The sequence below is a fragment of the Megalobrama amblycephala genome, linkage group LG13, assembly GCF_018812025.1.
Source record: "Megalobrama amblycephala isolate DHTTF-2021 linkage group LG13, ASM1881202v1, whole genome shotgun sequence".
Taxonomy (NCBI): Eukaryota; Metazoa; Chordata; class Actinopteri; order Cypriniformes; family Xenocyprididae; genus Megalobrama; species Megalobrama amblycephala.
Genome location: NC_063056.1, coordinates 10,056,571 through 10,076,083, shown reverse-complemented (window position 1 = coordinate 10,076,083; position 19,513 = coordinate 10,056,571).

Sequence of the window (19,513 nt, the reverse complement as noted above, 5' to 3'; positions counted from 1 at the left end):
TTTTATTTTTTTTTTGGTCAAAACACACTTTTACTTGATGCACACTGTAAAAATGTTTTGTTAAAGAAACTAAAAATGTGCTGCATGTGGTAACATCTAAATGAGCTTTTATTATCAATTTATTCAAGCCAAAATATAATTTAATATGATTGAATTATACAAGCAAAGGTCATGTTTAAGGCTCAGATCAGGTGGAAACAGCTCCTCAATCTAACAACTGCATATTTTCACTTTTTACTGTGGGTGTAACAATACCTTCATGTCACGATTCGATACATATCACGATACTGAACTCACAATACGATATTATTGCGATACTCCAAGATATAAGGTAAAAGGTTAACAAAAAATGAACTGTTTATTAAAATGCTGAATTGCACAGGACAATGGTGACACCAGAGTAAAAATATTCATGATTCTGAAGCTGAAAATACATAAATTTTTACTGGTAATATAAGACATTTAGCATTATCAGGACCCACAAATATTCCCTCACTGCATTATTATACATTATATTCAACATTATATAAACTTTTTTCTCACACAGTAATTTTCATTTCCGATGAACTATCCACGATACATATTGTACATATTTTTGCATTGCAATATATTGTGACAAGATATATTATTACATCCCTAGTAGAGTTTTATTATTATTATTATTATTATTTAGCAGAGCTAATTCTCTAAATAAATGCAATAAATTAATTTTATCTTCAAAGGTGACCGGTCTACAAGTTACAGTCCTCACGACAGGGCTGAAGATTTTTTCCCCCACACAGCTCTTCCCTCAGCACTGATATTTTTATGCAGAGAGCCATATTTCATGTGTCTGCCCCTCCACTGCACGGGAAAACGCCGTCATCTGACTGAGCGAGCCCCTCTGATAAATGACTGACGAGCGGCTGCTACACTTTATTAAAAAGTAATAACAATTTTTGTAGGCTCCCTTCATGTTGTAAGGGGCCCATGAATCAAGGGACATTGGCTGTCTGTATCTGATAAATGCATCGTTTACCATCTGAGGAGTTATTTAGGACTGGCTATTAATTTAAATCACATTTATCTCCTCTGAATAGGGCCGAGAGCTGTGATAGGACTGCAAACGACTGCTAACTGGGGCCTTATTTATTGCTACAGCACACAAAACAAAAGCTCAATATGCTAAACAGTGTCTGCCAATCACTCTAGTCAATCTTGACCCACCAGTTAGACAATCTTTTCCTCATAAAATATACATTCTGCTTCTCTAGTGCCTGTAGCAATGAGGAACTGAGAAACAGAAAGAGAAAATAACACAGTTCTCTAGAAGCATTTAACTGAATTATTTGAATGGCGTCTGGATACAAAAAAAAAAAAAAAAGTGTAATGTGGCAACATGTAAGACACTCTAATATTCAAATTCTGTGAATGCAAATTACAACACAACCAAATATGAGGAAGCACCATTTAATATGCTGGCAAGAATAGGATAAGACATTTTTAACCATTCAGGGTGTGATGTTATACAGAGGATATGACCTTTGACCCTTACTCATAATTCTATGTGACTGTCCTCTTTATATGCCGTTGTGCTTTTTTTATTACAGCATACATTCAAAATGGTGAAATACGCATTACTATCTACTGTGGTAACCTACAATTGTTAACTCAAGGATCTTGAGATTTCTACTCGATCTAACGAGAGATGTGTGTGCGAAATATATTATGAAATGAAGAGAAATGGGGCTACACTTGTTTTGGGGTAAAAGGAAACATTATGCGATTTAATAATTCATACAAGGTGCTTCTAACATATTTACCTGTTTCCTCCTTAATTCCCGGGAATGAGATTGAGGTGGTCTCTCTCATATCCTGACAGAGGTTATGAAAACATTTAGCAAGGCACATGGGTGTTTGAGTAAAGCCACCCAAAATGAAATAAGTGCCACAATTTTCTCCGCCTGATGGTTTGTCGTGTGTGGCAGCCTTTAGAATTTAGTTTATGCCTTTTATGTGGAAAAAAGGCAACAATAGTGTCAATAATGACTTTTGCATGCAGTTTTAACTACAGATGTAGTTCATCACATTAACTAACATCACCAACAAACAAACACGTCTTCATTCTCAACACTACCTCTTTGTTTTAGAGGTAATTGTTTTAGCATTACAAACCCAACAATCTTCTTTTTGTCAAATGTTACTTTGTTACTGCTCAGATTTTTCTTAAGAATTAATGACATTAAGGCCTGATCACATCAAGGACTATAACGATAAAGATGTAGTTCTAAAACACTGTCTAAAGAGTGTTGGGGAAAGTTACTTTTAAAAGTAATGCATTACGATATGGTGTTACTCCCTACAAAAGTAACTTGCGATACGTAGTTACATTTTATGGCTGTCTGTTTGTTTATATAACAACACCATTTTTTGGCAAATGTAAAGGCCCTTTCACACCAAAAGAGAAATGAATAAGCCTCAGGCTGAAGGGAATGCACTTCCTCCCAATTTCTCTCAACATGGGGACAGGAGAGCTGTCGGTCAATAAATTGGAAAACAAAGTAACTTGCCTTACTTATTTGAAAAAGCAACTTAGATATTTTGTTGTAAATTTAAAACTAATGCGTTACTTTCCTAGTTATTTGAAAAAAGTAATCTGATTACGTAACTCGCGTTACTTGTAATGCTTTACCCCAAATGCTGGTTCTAAATTAAAGCGGAACTCAGTAAGATTTGCAAAGCTCCCCCTACAGGTTCCTTCAGTGAATCACACTGTCGTAAATACTCCAAGCGCAGCTCTGGACTACAACGACTACAACGCTCACCAGCGCAGTAGTTTTGCAAATACAGTACAAGAAATCTCGATGGAGGTGGGTAATTTTCGAAATTGTCTTATAAATTCATAATATATACATTGTTTTTGAATTACCCTAAAGCATTTTGTCACTCTCGCGTGAACGTGAACATGAACATGAGGCAAGATTGTGTCGGGTCGGCGAAGCTCAACTTGCAAGTGCTGTATTCTGGCGTAGTCGTGCCAGAGGGGGTTAGTGCACGCCTCAAACACACCACTACAAGTCAATTAACCATCGTAACTCACGCATGACGTAGGCAGAAGTACTGAGCAAGTGTTTACAAAGCAAACGTGCAAAGACTAAGTCAAATAACCTTTACAAAAAAAGGTAAAACCATGACCTTTCCAACGTGATTACATAATGTGCGGCGCATCGCAGAGCTGTGCAAGTTGAGCATTTGTGGTTAAAAAGTATACAATTTTTATTTTTTTAGAAAATGGCCGATTGTTTTGCTAGATAAGACCCTTATTTTCTCGGCTGTAGAGTGCTTTGAAGCTGCATTTAAACTGTAATTTGGACCTTCAACCCATTGGTAACTGTTGAAGTCCACTATAGACCTTATGTAGCCCCGCCCCTTTTCAGCGTTGCGCTCGTTGTCTTTTGACTTCCGGTTTGTATTTCCACAGCGATATTACATTTATGAATGAACTGCTCGTTTTAAAATCTTCCCGATCTACTGACATTTGTTAAGACATCTGCTTTAAACATAACAATGCTCATGATAACTTTCATTAACTCTACAACAAGTAAATCCACTTAACCAACTAATTATTCTTTGACAGCGATGCCATAGAAATGTACAGAGCTACCGCAAAACGGAAGTTCAAAGACAATTTTATAAAGATGGCGGCGCGCTTGTTTCTCTGGTAAATAAGGTCTATATGGAGAAAAATCCTGGAATGTTTTCCTCAAAAACCTTAAATTCTTTTGGACTGAAGAAAGAAAGACATAAACATCTTGGATGACATGAGGGTGAGTAAATTATCAGGAAATTTTAATTCTGAAGTGAACTAATCCTTTAAGAAGAATAGCAAAGTCCACACCACAACTATAAGTATAATGACACAGAGAAACAACATCATTGGAATCACTTTCAGAATTATTTTTTTCCAGCTGATGAACGATAAAAACTTTCACAGCCAATCAGAATCCATTCCGCTTTAAAGACCTTGAGCATTTAAAGCGGCAGACGACAAAACTGCAGCGTGAACATAGAATAAACAGAATGAAATTGACTGCTGGTGTGGATGCTAATATAGTTATCGTTATAGTTATCTTTATAGTTATAATTCTTGGTGTGATAGGGCCTTTAGTTGGACTATTTAATGCAGCGACATACAGGCATGTGTTGCTTACACATCCAAATACTTTTTGAGGAGCCACTTTATATATTCATATATAGGGTATATATACCCTATATATAAATATATATCTAAATATATAGGGTATATATACCCCCTATATATGAATATATATTTATATAGGGTATATATACCCTATATATGAATATATATTTATATATTCATACATAGGGCATATATAGGGTATATCATATTTAAATATTTTTTGACACATTCATACTATCCAGAGCATATTTTCTAATGTCCCAAGCATATAGTCTTACTCCTATGAAAATAGCTAAACCAGATGATGTTTAGTAACCTTCCAAGCCGTATTTAATAAGGACAGTCATAACCAGGGCCAGATGCAGGAGTCTGAATGATTTGTTTGTAACTGTGATGAGGTCACGTTTGAACGAGACCTCTGAACTCGAGGAACCAACACAAATGAAACAACAGCAGTTTCACATCTAGCATTTAGCCTCGGCTTAGAGAAAATGAAAGCGAGAGCGTGTGAGATGCGTTCAGGCCGAAGCGTGGTACACCTCGCGCGTATGTGTGCGCACTACGTCATGTTTGTCTAACCCTGTGCTGGACTCGGAGAGGCCGCGGCGGTAATTGAAACACAACAGAATTAAGTTACAAATGTCTGACAGGACTCTGTGTGTACAGTAAAACCCCAGACGCTCCTCGGGTTAGCACATATTTTCTTTTAATTAGTTTTTCATTCGCTTCCTTACGTCTTGAATCAATATGGATAAGTGTGTCTTGTGAGGCTGTTCTGTGTGTTGCTAAACGTGTCGCCTCCCACATCGAAACAAAATAATTCATCAAACACACTCCATCCGATCCTCACGGCAAGAATAAAGCTGCGTGACCTGAACGAACCTCACACGTATTCACCGACACGCAGAAATATATGGCTCATGACTCAACTCTAAGTACTGAATTCCTGCCTCGATACAACCACGAAATATTTGATTAACTTATTTATGTGTGTGAATGTGAGAAAAGCATGATTTATGGTGCATGGCTTGACAACATGCCAAACCTGTGTTGCTCCAGGCCGTTAGGTGTTTCTCCAGCCCAGATGAAGGGTGCCCGGGGCCGGCCCGGTCGCCTGCGGGATGCAGGTGTGTTTGGGGAGCTGGTGCATGATTTCGGGTCCACATAACAACACTCAGACTCAAGAAAGCACTAAGTGTAGTGCTTAAGACCTCATGTATGTTATCAGTCTTTATTCTTATTAAAAATCTGTTGTTTAACTGCACTGTACAAAATTCAAATTGCAAACCGTTTTTCTAACAAATGTAAAAAAAAAAAAAAATGTTAGTAGGAGGAGTCAGTTTATTATTTTGTGTGAACTGCACAAGAAAACTTTTGTTTCTAACAAAAGTTGATTTGTCGACTGACTACTGACAGTAAAATACACTATCGATCAAAGATTTTAGGTCTGTAAGATGTTTTTGAGAGAAGTCTCTTCTGCTCACCAAGCCTGTATTTATTTGATAAAAATACTACGGAAGAGGATTAGGGCCAAGCAATAATAAAAAAAATAAAACCATCTCGAGATTAAAGTTGTTACATTTTGAGAAAAAAACTCGTTAAATTTCAAGAAAAAAGTCAAAATAAAATGTTGAGAATAAACTCATTAAATTACGAGAAAAAACTCATTAAATTTTGAGAAAAAAAGTCGAGATAAAATGTTGAGAATAAACTCATTAAATTACGAGAAAAAACTCGTTAAATTTTGAGAAAAAAGTTGAGATAAAATGTTGAGAATAAAGTAATTAAATTACAAGATAAAAGTAGTTAGATTATGAGAACAAATTTGTTAAATTATGAGAAAAAAAGTCGTTACATTTTTAGAAAAAAAGTCGAGATAAAATGTTGAGAAAAAAGTCGTTAAATTTTTTCTTAAGTTAAGTTTATTCTCAACATTTTATCTCGATTTTTTTTCTCGAAATTTAACAACATTTTTCTCATAATTTAACGAATTTGTTCTCGTAATTTAACGACTTTTTTCTTGTAATTTAATGACTTTATTCTCAACATTTTATCTCAACTTTTTTCTCGAAATTTAATGAGGTTTTTTCTCTTAATTTAATGAGTTTATTCTCAACATTTTATCTCGACCTTTTTCTCGAAATTTAAAGATTTTTTTCTCATAATTTAACGAGTTTATTCTCAACATTTTATTTAGACTTTTTTCTCAAAATTTAACGAGTTTTTTCTCGAAATTTAACAACTTTAATCTCGAGATGGTTTTATTTTTTTATTATTGCTTGGCCCTAATCCTCTTCCGTAAAATACAGTAAAAAACAGTAATATTGTGAAATATTATTACAATACAAAATAACTGTTTTCTATTTGAATATATTTTAAAATGTAATTTATTCTTTGATGCAAAGCTGAATTTTCAGCATCATTACTCCAGTCTTCAGTGTCACATGATCCTTCAGAAATCATTCTAAAATGCTGATTTAAAAAAAACATTTCTTATTATTATCAATGTTGAAAACAGTTGTGCTGCATCATATTTGTGTGGAAACCATAATAAAGGTTTATTTTAAGGATTCTTTGATGAATAGAAAGTTCAAAAGAACAGCATTTATTTGAAATAGAGATCTTTGTAACATTATAAATGTCTTTATTGTCACTTTTGATCAGTTTAATGCGTCTTCGCTGAATATTAATTTCATTTTAAAAAATCTTCCGTAAAAAATACTGTACCGTCAACTCATGATAGTGTTTATCAAATTAATCAATCTGAAAAACTGATAAATTTTTTTTTAAATAATTAAAAAAAAAAAAAAAAAAAAAAGTGTTTCGACATCTGTGATAACTAAATTAAAAGATTTTGCGTGCTGTTATTCTGTAAACGAGCTCAGTGTTCTTCAGCCGGTGTCTCTGTGCTGTAAGCTGCAGTCTAGAGCACAAAACAGACACTAGATGGCTGCAGATAATGGAGTTCAGCACTAATGAATTGCTCAATCCACTGAGCTCTAGACTGTACGCAACATACAACACACACGGCTCACCAGTGAACGTATCCCATGATTCCCTTCAGTACACGTCTGCAGGTGAATGACAGTGACCTCATTTGAGGTGCTTTTAACTTTAGGTTGTCATTCACAGAGCACATTAGCCATGATTTTAGACAGTGTTTACTGTAGGATTATGTCTTTTGTACAATTCATAATGGTAATATGTTCTTCAGCACTGGTTCTTAATTTTTCTATCACATTGAGTCTTAAAGTGATACCCATAAATAATAATAAAAAAAGTCTCATAATTTGCTTATTCCTATGGTTTTTTTTTTACTTCTTCCAGCAAGCGCATAGGAGATATTTAAAAGCAATTTCACATAGTTCTTTTCCATATAATGAAAAAAGAAAAAAAGCATTTCCTGATTATTTACTCATCCCAAGGCCATCCAAGATGTATATAACTTTCTTTCCTTAGCCGAAGAGAAATTAAGGGTTGGGAGGAAAACATTCCAGGGTTTTTCTCCATCTAATACAAGTGAATAGTGCCCAACAAAAAGACAAAATCTATATTTAGGCAGCTTCAGAGGGCTCCACACCACTTGACGAATAAGGGTCTGAAATGATCTGTCATTTTCAGATTTTTTTTTTTTTTAATTATATACTTTTTAAGTACAAATGCTCACCTTGCTTCAGCTCTGTGAAGCATTTTCAGAAGACGGTTGCGTTTAGGAGCTCTTGTGTGAGCTATGCACATTGGGAAGGTTATACGAGGTGTTTGCAAGTGTGGAGAGCAAATTTTCATTGCTATATATTAGTATGTTTCAGTTTATTTTTTAAAAATGATCTGTCCATGTGTGTATTCTGGATGCAAACTCCTTGTAAACAATGGGTTGTTCTTGACGCCAATATCACGCGTGACCTTCCCAATGTACATCACTTGAGAGGTCGTGAACTCGGCCGTCTCGTGAACGTGCTTCGTAGAGCTGGACCAAGTGAATCAGAGAAGAATTTTCAGTCCTTCCTTATTAATTTCCTCTCAAACATTAACTATAGCACAGCAATTGAATGGACCACTTTTATGACACATGGCTTTTGTCATTTTGTTTCTTAAAGGGTTAGTTCACCCAAAAATGAAAATAATGTAATTTATTACTCACCCTCATGCCGTTCCACACCTGTAAGACCTTCATTAATCTTTGGAATGCAAATTAAGATAATTTTGTTGAAATCCGATGGCTCAGTGAGGCCTCCATAGCCAGCAATGACATTTCCTCTCTCAAGATCCATAAATGTACTAAATGTACTAAATGTATGGCTTATATAGTGATGGCCGATTTCAAAACACTGCTTCAGGAAGCTTCGGAGCATTATCAATCAGCGTGTCGAATCAGCGGTTCGGAGCGTCAAAGTCACATGATTTCAGCAGTTTGGCGGTTTGACACGCGATCCGAATCATGATTCGACACGCTGATTTATAATGCTCCGAAGCTTCATGAAGCAAGTGTTTTGAAATCGGCCATCACTATACAAGTCATTATTTTGTGTTTTTGATGCACCAAAAATATTCTCGTCACTTTAAAATATTAATATTGAACCGCTGTACTCACATAAACTGATTTAAATATGTTTTTAGTACATTAATGGATCTTGAGAGAGGAAATGTCATTGCTGGCTATGCAGGCCTCACTGAGCCATCGGATTTCATCAACAATATCTTAATTTGTGTTCCGAAGATTAACGAAGGTCTTACAGGTGTGGAACGGCATGAGGGTGAGTAATAAATGACATTATTTTCATTTTTGGATGAACTAAACCTTTAAAGGCATAGTTTACACAAAAATAAATATTCTGTCATCATTTACTCACCCTCAAGTTGTTCTAAACCTGTATGAGTTAATTTCTTCTGTTGAACACAAAAGATGGTATTTTGAAGAGTGTTGGTAACCAAACAGTTGCTGGTCCCCATTGACCTCCGTAGTATTAAAAATATATACATGTATACTATGCAAGTCAATTGGGGACCAGCAATATTGTGAACATTCTGCTATAAAGAACCGTAATGAGGGTGAGCATGTGATGACAAAATGTGCATTTTGTTTTCTTTGGGGGTTTCTGGGTATCAAGATGTCCAAATCATTTTGACATAACTCCCAGAATAACACATGGATCAAAATACCATGAAGGAGAAGCAGAGGAAATGTATGGAAAGAACAGCAGATTTTCTAGGCCGCAATGACTTATTTGAGGTTGTGGTAAAACTATATTCTTGGAGAAAATGGGGATATTCATCTCTTTCCTTTGGTAGAGATTACGCTATTTCACAATCAATAGAGCAGTCCGAATACATTTTTATTGGGTGCATTACACTGCAAATGAATTGTAGAGCCGGGCAAAGCCAATTGGATGTGTGATGGAATATGTGCGAGCCGCACTTTGACAATCCGTTACATTTCCAGAACATGTAGATTAATGGCGTTCAACACATGCCACATCTCTGGTATTTATTAGACTCCATTACAGCACACTCATGGGCCCGGCGCCGATGTATCAAGAACAATTGATTATCTTTAAACCGAGAGGAGCCTAATCTCTCCACAGGAAGTGCAGAGAGTGCTTTAAATATGTTCCACTTCGCTCTGTAATATTTTTCACCTTAAAATGCAATTGCCGCCTTTATTTATGGGGCGTATGCCGCAGTGCTGCGGTGGTCTTTATCTGGCTGAATTTAGACAGTTTTATTAAGACTCCTCTAGGATTTCGGTGGATTTGTCTGCTGCTAGATCATAGCATTAGCATCTTTGAGAGATTACATTCAAGCACAGCAGCAGTAAATACATGTTTATCTCGTAAAGCCTTCATTTATTCGCTCTGATTCCTTCATAGTTATCTCTGCTATAGAAGAAACTCTCTGTGCAGAAGAAGGCCAGAAGAATCCTTCTGTTCAGTGCATGGATGTCTGTCAGATCAAGTGAATTCAGTTTAACATCTTTTTCCTGTGTGTGTGTGTGTGTTATTTGGTTTAAAATACAAAGATGTGCTACAAGTTTGTTTGTCGGATGTAGACCCACAACGATTTATGATTGTTGATCATTTTGCCAAAAAAAAAAAAAAAAAAATAGACAATAGTTAGGTTCATTCAAGCACTCTTTTTTTTTTAAAAAAAAAAGAAAATTTTAAATGTTTTTGAAATAAGTCTCTTATGATCACCAAGGCTGCTTTATTTGATCAAAAATATTGTGAAATATTATTACAATTTTAAATAAATGCATTCTATTTGAATATATTTTAAAAAGTAATTTTAAAAAATGACTGTGATCAAAGCTGAATTTTCAGCATCATTACTCCAGTCTTCAGTGTCACATGATCCTTCAGAAATCATTCTAATGTGATGATTTGCTGCTCAAGAAACATTTCTTCAGTTGCAAAAAAAAAAAAAGGCAATATTTATATTCATCCAAGCACTCTTTAAAAAAAAAAAAGATTTTAAAATGTTTTTGAAAGAATTATTTTATGCTCATCAAGGTTACATTTATTTGATCAAAAATAATAAGATTGTGAAATATTATACAATATTTGGATTTTCAGTATCATTACTTAATTTGTCACATGATCCTTCAGAAATGCGTGCTGTTGTTGACACAATATTTAAGCATATTTTAAACAAAAAGAAAGCTGCATCCCACCACATTATTAAACATCGGAAATTATTTTCTGTGGTAATCGTCATTATACAGTTTTACTCGTACAGCTTTTACCCCTCTTATAGCAGAACTGTTCCCTGAATGTGTTTAATCATGTTAAAGATGTACGCTAAAGCCACATTTTATACGAGGTGCACCTGCCTCATCCATTTTCCTATTGCAGTGGAGGCTCATGGGAATGCTAGCATATAACTGACTATGGGATTAGCCACCCGTGTCATCTCCCCAGCCCCATTCTGCTACTTATCTCCTATCTGCAATACAAATGAAGCACAAACTTAATTCAATTTGATGTGATATACTTGCATTTAAAGGTCCGGGAAGCCCGGGCAACTTTTTTTTTCCTGAGTGCGTTCCACAGCGCGAGGCGTCTGATGACTTTGTCGAGGTGGAACAGCGGAGAGAAGAGCAGGCCTGGTGTGCTGGGGGAGATACGGCCGTCCCCCGGAGTCATATTTGTATTCTCTGAGCCCCGTCTCTTACTCCCCCTTCCACCTCCCGGATCTGTAAATTGGATTTGGCATGGAGTTGTGCTCCTTGCACACACTGAGGAAGAGCCTTCATCTGATCTACAGGAGCAAAACCTTCATTTAGTGGTTCAACACAACTGTCCTGCTTTGTTTTTTTTAAGAATATGTCTCTAATTCTGCTGTTCTCTATCCAGCTTATTTTTAACATAATAGCAGTCATGGCCATTTGTAAACTCCGGGGGGAAAAACAGAAAAAAAATGCTGTTGTCTACCCTTTTGCCAATTAGGTAGAAAGATCTCAACACCCATAATGCACTAGGCATGTTGCCGTCCAAGGCCACTCCCACCAGTCTGCTCTGGATCGCTTACAGAGTCAAATACTTGTTAGCTACTTGTTTTAGTAGCTAATACTTCTTAGCAAACTTTTAGTCATAATGGTGTCGACTTATATTGTTCCCAGGAGCAAGAATTCAAAGAGTAAACGTTTAACGGGAGTTATTTTCGGTTTCCAGTGAAGGATCCAGTGCGTTGTAGGCTAAAAGCTGAAAATAATATGGAGAGAACGCCACGATGGAAAATCTGAAAAACATCTGCATTTTTAGTCAACATTTCAAACTGGACGACAATGTACACAGTGTTTTAGTCCAATCGGAGGGGAAATAACTGAAAGAAACTGCCGCCCAAACTCTCGAAGCGAACGCCGTTGCGTACAAGTAAGAAATCTGTTGCCATAGTGTTTCATTTTCACTATAATGCTGTTTAAAGAGTAGACATAGTACAAGACCACTTTCAGTGATAACTGTTGTGTTAATAACTACAATAACTGTTTTGTTAATAACCCTCTGTCGATCCGACTGTCCGTAGATGGAGATGCAAAAGTGCGGAAGTATAATCTGCAGGTTTCAAGAAAGCCCTGGAGCTTTCAAAAGTTTTCTCAGTCCAGATACGGAGAATAAGTAAACATTGTTTATTTTATACTACCAGTATTGTAACAATTCAAAGCAGGCTGAAAATTGGCAAAGTCACACTTGAACTGAATACATGTTCGGTAACCACATAACATCTATTATGCTGCTTGATATTGCAAAATAATCTTTGTTATCATATTATTTTAATTTATTACTGTAATTATAAACATTGTTTTGTAGCACAAATATAGTTTACCATTTACTGCACTTTGTTATTCTTCTAGTTATAGAAAAATTTTATTCTCAAAAACAACTGTAGACAAAAGACAGAAATAAAGTAAGTCTGGTTAGTAATAAGAGAGATTTAATCTTTTAGAGAGATTAATCTTTTTCAGTTTCATCTAAGGTGGTGGCTGAAGTCAGTTGTAGTTCTTGTGTTTCTCTTTCCTTCAGTGATTCTGCTTGTTATCAACAGGTATCTTCAATGTTGGCAATAAAAAAAATAAAGAGTTCTTATTTAATCTTTGACGTTTGTCTGTGATTCACACACACACACACACACATATATATATATGAAGACTTCAGATACAAAAGTACCATCTGAAATTTTCTTCTAAAATTAGCATTTTTATCAAGCTTGTATGTTTAGGTTCAGCAATTTCACTTTAATGGTAATTAATAGGTCCTTTTCATTGCCATTAAAGTAAAATAACTGAACATAAGCATACAAGCTTAATAAAAACGCTCATTTTAGAAGAAAATTTCAGACGGCACTTAGAGGCTTTTGCATCTGAAGTCTTCATATATATATATATAATATACATTTTACTTATTTGAAATGGTTGCCTTTTAAGGAGTTATTTTGATTAATTCTAACTCAATTCTTATTTGTTGAATTTAATTAATAATATTGCTTGTAATTGGTTGCCACAATTTTATTGAGTAGATATTGCGTATTTCTTTTTACAGTGTTGTTTGCAGTAGTTGTCCTGGCAACCCAGCTTCCAGTATTTTACTGTAAATTTAAAAATCTGTTTTCTACCTCTATAATATATTGGCAACCACCTTAAAACATTAGTGATAAAGGTAAAACCATGATGAATCAAAGTTCATCAGAAGTAACTTTTCAACAAGCTGAGGTAAAATATATAGCCTATGACACTAAAATAATACACTAAAATAATTCAATAAACATGTTTTTAACAACAAAAGATGTAACATAAAACCCTAACCTAACTAATAAGAAGAAGAAGGGGGAAAAAAACAACTAAGGAACCTTTATTTAAATGAAAACTTACCGTTAACCAATTGACCATTCGCAAAGTTACTGTTGCCACATCCGACAAGCCATTCCGCTCTCACGCCACACGTTCTCATGCAGTGAAAAATACACAGCGGAGCAAAGAGGACACTGACAACGCGTCGACAGACAAGACAAAGCAGGTTATTTTTGATATGAAACAAAGTCTCAAATTTTGTAATTTTTGTAAACAATAAGTACCGTTTTGTGGCTCTTTAATGTATCATGACACATCGCTGTAGCGCCTCAGTTCAAGCGGCTCGTGAACCAATCATCTCTTCCTACTAGTTCATTTATATCTTCAAATAAACATGAATGAACATCAGAAGGAATGTTGTTTCAACCGCGGCGATCAACTGGCGGTCAGTACACATAATTTTTTCAAGTTCAAGTCCACCGAAGTTAATCTGCTAACTCCTCCCACTGCTTTGTCGGACAAAATAGCGGATTCGGCATTATGATTGTTAGATCGCCTGTCAATCAAGCTCCTGGCGAAGGGTCAATTAACAGATTTTTACTGTAGAATTTTACCATTTACCATTAAAGTCTTTTCATCATTAAAAATAAGATTTTTTTTCCCCATGATTATTAGCAATAGAAATGTAGAGTGGTGTGGATTTCTGTATCCCTTCACAAGTTGTCTGTTGTTTTGTGGGTTTTTGTAGTCTTCCTTTGTTTTTCGTCTGTGAAACAACTGGCCAGGGCTGCATTTCCCAAAAGCATCAAAAACATTTGCCACCAATTGTCTCTACGATCAACTTAGGCTTATGATGCTTTAGGGAAATGCAGCCCAGGCTAGTGTTGCCACCTTATGGACCAACTAGTTTGTGCAGTAAAACTCAAGGCGCCTGCAAGCGCACAATGCTGATGTTGAATTTTACATAACTCTAAAAATGTACGCATAACCGTACGTGTAAAAACCGAAGTATGCTTTGGGCTTAATAGTAACTAACTTGTGCATCGTGTTCTGTACATCAATGACTTAGGCTTGGTTTGAAAACTTCCCTGTTGAAGATCAAGTGTGTGTACCTATGTGTAATTATCACTTTGACATTCATTGTGTTTGATGTGAGAAAGATGCAAATATCGAGATCTTGGAATGTACGGCAAACAAAGGCTCTGTGTATCGCCCCTTGTTTCCAACAGCGAGGGCAGAGAAGATGTTTGTCCTGTGGGACGTGTACCAGTGTTTCCAAATCTGATCTGGGTAACAGGAAAACAATGAGAAAGGCCTGCTGCATTCATACTCTTTCCAATACGCCATGCTTTCTTAACTATGTAAATATTCATGTTTTCTTTCCTTTTCTTTTGTTAATTGACACGCAGGGCTCATTATTTCTGGTTTGAATTCATTTGTGGTGAATGATCTTAGAAAGACAAGACTCTCTGTGATTGTAATGATGCTCTCAGATCACTAATAGCTGCTTCTGTGAGTCTAAGAAAAACTGTTTCACCAATATCATCCCTTTCATCATAATCAACTAAGCTTCAAAGAAAACATCCAGCAGTGGTTTTAACATCTGAATAACATGACACACTCGAGAAAAGACCTGCACTGCGAAGACTTGTGCATATGATGTGATCTTTCCATAAACGCTTCTGGAGCTGTGACTTTACATTGGAGAAGTTACTAACTGGTTTCATACACTTCACTGGGTTTTGGAGCATTTTCAAGGAGCAGCTCCTTGAGACAAGAGCGTTTATCTTTGGTGCAGAGTCAGGGCTCCTTGAGGGGCCGCCTGAGGCCTTAGAGGAAACAATTCCCTTCAGTTTGCTGGCCGCAGGGCGTTAAGGTCCACCGTACAATTGAAAAGGCAAAAACTAGGTCCTTTGTTTATATACTTATTCGTATAATGAACCAATTTATTGGGTTTAAAAATGGGGAAAAAAAAAAAAAAGAGAGAATTTTGTCTCACCGCCATGTCCTCGAAACCTGTATGGCTATTATTTCTTCTGTGGAATATTTTGAGAAATGGCTCTGTGTTTGTTGTGTCCATACAATAGAAGTCAATGGGCTCCAATGTTTTTGGACACCAGTGTTCTTTTTATGTTCTGCAAAAGAAAGGTTTGTAATGGCATGAGGTACAGTAAATGATGGCAGAATGATCATTTTTTGAGTGAATTACCCCTTTATGATGTCTTTAGCAGTGCCATAGGTTTAGAACATCTAAATTCCCCCAACAATTTCATCCCATTTCTACTGTTCAGTCTCAACGGAATATGACTTTTGTTAATTAATAGTAGTTTAATACAATGTGTACAATAAGGTAAAGTTCAATGAATCACCCCTTAATTAATTTGCTACACAATTTTAAAGCCCCTTTTTCCATCTCACTGGCTTGAATTGATTCTGCCATGCTTTAGGACGTCTATTATACCAGCTTCAGCTTTGCCAGGCATCATTATTTTCAAATTGAGCTTGTCGGCTCACAGGTTTGAAAAAGAAACCCATTAAAATTTCCCATCCAGTAAGAGTTATCACATCCACCTCATGGACATGTTGTGAGATTTTAATCCACGAGATCCATACCTGCTATATTAACTTGTGTTCAGATGATAATCTCAGATTAAATACATGACATCAGAAACCACTGATTCAGTCTTTATTCTAGTACAAAGAAAAACATAAGGGCAACTTTCATAATACATGTACGTAGGCATACAAACTCTTTCAATTATTATGTTGTCATAGCGGTCATAAATCCTGTTCGGTTTCCTGTGTGTTGTATCTATTTGCAAACCCTTAATGATTTACTGCATTCTCCCCAGATTGTCTGTGGTGTGTTTGTGAAACTTTACAATTGACTTCATCTGATGATGACTTGTTACAAGTAAAGTTTTTACACCTCAAAGCTCTGGTGAATCTGTGAGCATGACTCCAGGTGAAGGAGCTCACCATTCACCACAGCGGATCAGGAAGGCAGCCGTGTCCATCCGCCAAAATGGCTCAGATGGCAGCCGAGAGCCCAGCGCTGTCGGACAGACGGCCAGCGCTCAATGCAGACGGCAGCAGGGCCGAGCGTGAAGGGATCAGCTTCTGTTTGCATGTGTTTGCAAGGGAAAACAGGCACAATACGAGCTCCCTGAGCCACTAGGCTCCTGTCACCTCTGGATTTCATTGTCAGCATCCAGAGAGAGGGAATTTTGGCTTGGCCTCTCATGTAATGCTCCCTGGACAAGCAACTGGGCATGTGATCCACCAAATCCCAAAACACTGCCGGACTTGATCTGTCTTTGCCTTTCTGTTGTGTTTTACAGTGTGTTGGAGCAGATTCGCCCATGCATACAAGAATAGTATATCATCAGGATTAAAGTTGTGCAATTTCTGCACCGTTAGAGTTACTGAACAAAACTGGAAAAACAATGACTTTCTTGAACCCTCCCCGATCTACCGTTGGTCAGACAAAAACTGATAGTCCCTCCCCAGACTGAATAAACCAATGGTTGTGATGCTCAAACAGACAGATCAATGTTACACACTGACAGTGTTACACTTTTCAGTGGAATCAATCTACAAATGACTTGTAGCTGCATATTAAACTTGAAAAGGAGAAAGTATTTTAAAGGGGTGGTTGATTATGATTTCACTTTTTTAACTTTAGTTAGTGTGTAATGTTGCTGCTTGACCATAAACAACATCTGCAAAGTTATGATGCTCAAAGTTCAATGCAAAGAGAGATTTTCTTTTACAGAAATCACTTTTTAAGGATTACAACAAATGGCTGGTAGGGACTACAACAAGCTTCTTCCTGGGTTGGTGACATCACAAACCCCAATATTTACAAATTGCCTTCCCCCACCCCTGGGGACAGTTGATAACAGTTCCCTGCCCTTGGGAACATGCAACAAAGGAGGTGAGGCCATGTTGGGCTGCTTTAGAGAAGAGGAAGAGTTGTTGTAGTAGAGTGTTGTTGCCATGCCGTCATTTTACACCGGACTGCTTCACAAATGAGGGTCAATTCAACAATGGATTTGCACAAAAGATTAACATGACGGCACATGCTAGTCTTTGAGTTTAATTAACTCCACAGAAGCTACACATTTACTATACAAACTATACATTTATCCACTAACCATTCAGAAATGTCCAGATGCATTCTAAAAGTTGTAACTTCTTCCTGAGTCTCTCCATCAGTGTCCGAATCCGGTTTGAACAATGTAAGACTGAACACCGTTACTGACAATACTCATTTTGGCTGCGTGAGATTCTCCAGCTTTGTTGTTGTTGAAGCGCAAGCTGTTAAAGCTCCGCCCTCTTTTGGAAAACGGGCCGGGAGCAGCAGCTCATTTGCATTTAAAGGGACACACACAAAAACAGCATGTTTTTGCTCACACTCAAATAGGGGCAAATTTGACAAGCTATAATAAATAATCTATAATAAATGCTATAATAAATGATCTGGGTATTTTGAGCTGAAACTTCACTTATATTACATCTTGTAAAATAGGCATTTAAAAAAAAAAATAAGTTATCGTTAACTAAAACTAAAACAAACTAAATTAAAAAATGTACTATTAATGAAAAATATATATTAGATTAACAATTTAAACTTAAAAAACTAATGAAAATAGAAATGATGCCTTGACAAAAAACTGAAGGTGAAGTACAAAAATTACTTAAACTAAAACTGACATAAAAATAAATTAAAGCTATATAAATTATTTAGAAACAAAACTACTAAAGTGTAAGTTAAAATAAAAAAAGCTCATCCAATGTATTAATACATTTTGTAATAGTATAAATAATGCTAAAAAAAAATTTAGTAAATGTAAAAATGCTCAGTAAATGTAGGTGTAGTGTGTAATTAATGTAATGTATTAAAGAGCAAAAAGCTGACTTACTGTGAAATAGCCATTTATTTTTAAGTATTAATATGCATAAAACATAATTATGGTTACATTGTTTAAGAATAGAACACGTTTGACCCAAAGAACATGCCTTTGGATGTCTTTAGAGGAATAAAGTCACATCAGTGTGTGTGTTGGCAGATGCTTATGAGCGTATGTGTGTGTCGGAGTGAGACTATGGAGCCGTCACGAGCGATGACCCCACCCTCAGAGCCCCTGGGAAGAGGACTGAGGCTCACCGTCTGGAACGGAGTGTGTCCCGGGCATGTGTGTACACTACAACCGCAAAATTGATTTGGACAGCTGCTCGACAGAGCCACATGTGTCCCAGGTTAACTTTACAGAGGCCGATGTCAATCCAAACTCACACAGGGACAGAAAGCTACTAACAGATACAATACACTTCAGTTCAGCACACGGTGCGGCTACAGCTTTGACGCAGGGCTAAATTATGGATGCATTACATGTATTGTACTTGTAGACACAATGACAGTAGATGTAATATATTTTAAATGTAAAATGTATCATTGATAAAGGAATAGTTCACCCCAAAATGATAAGTCACTATTTACATACATACATACACGCATATATATATATATATATATATATATATATATATATATATATATATATATATATATATGTGTGTGTGTGTGTTTTTTTTGTTTTGTTTTTTTTTATTCTTTTCCAGTAAAACACAATCTTCAGCAGCACTTCAAAGAAGTGTGCTTAATTTTACTGAATGTGCACTGGTGCTAGTTTACCAAAATAGCAACAATAAATAGCAAAATCAATATGAAAACACTATGTTTCTTAACATATTTAAAAAGTGAACTTTGTAATAATGTCAAAATAAGTAAAATTATTAAAAAGCATTATGTTTTGATAACCATTTGTCATGCTTTAAAGAAGTACACTTATTTTTATGAGCCCACTAACATACTAAAGCACATGGAAAGTACTTGCTTATAATTTTAACCGTAGTGTGTCTGATATTACATTTAAGTTAATATATTTTAAATGTGCTCGATTGCAACTTCATCATTACAAATGTGTAATTACAAACATGTTTGAATATATGACATACGTTTCAGTAAAAATGGCATTAAAATATATTTT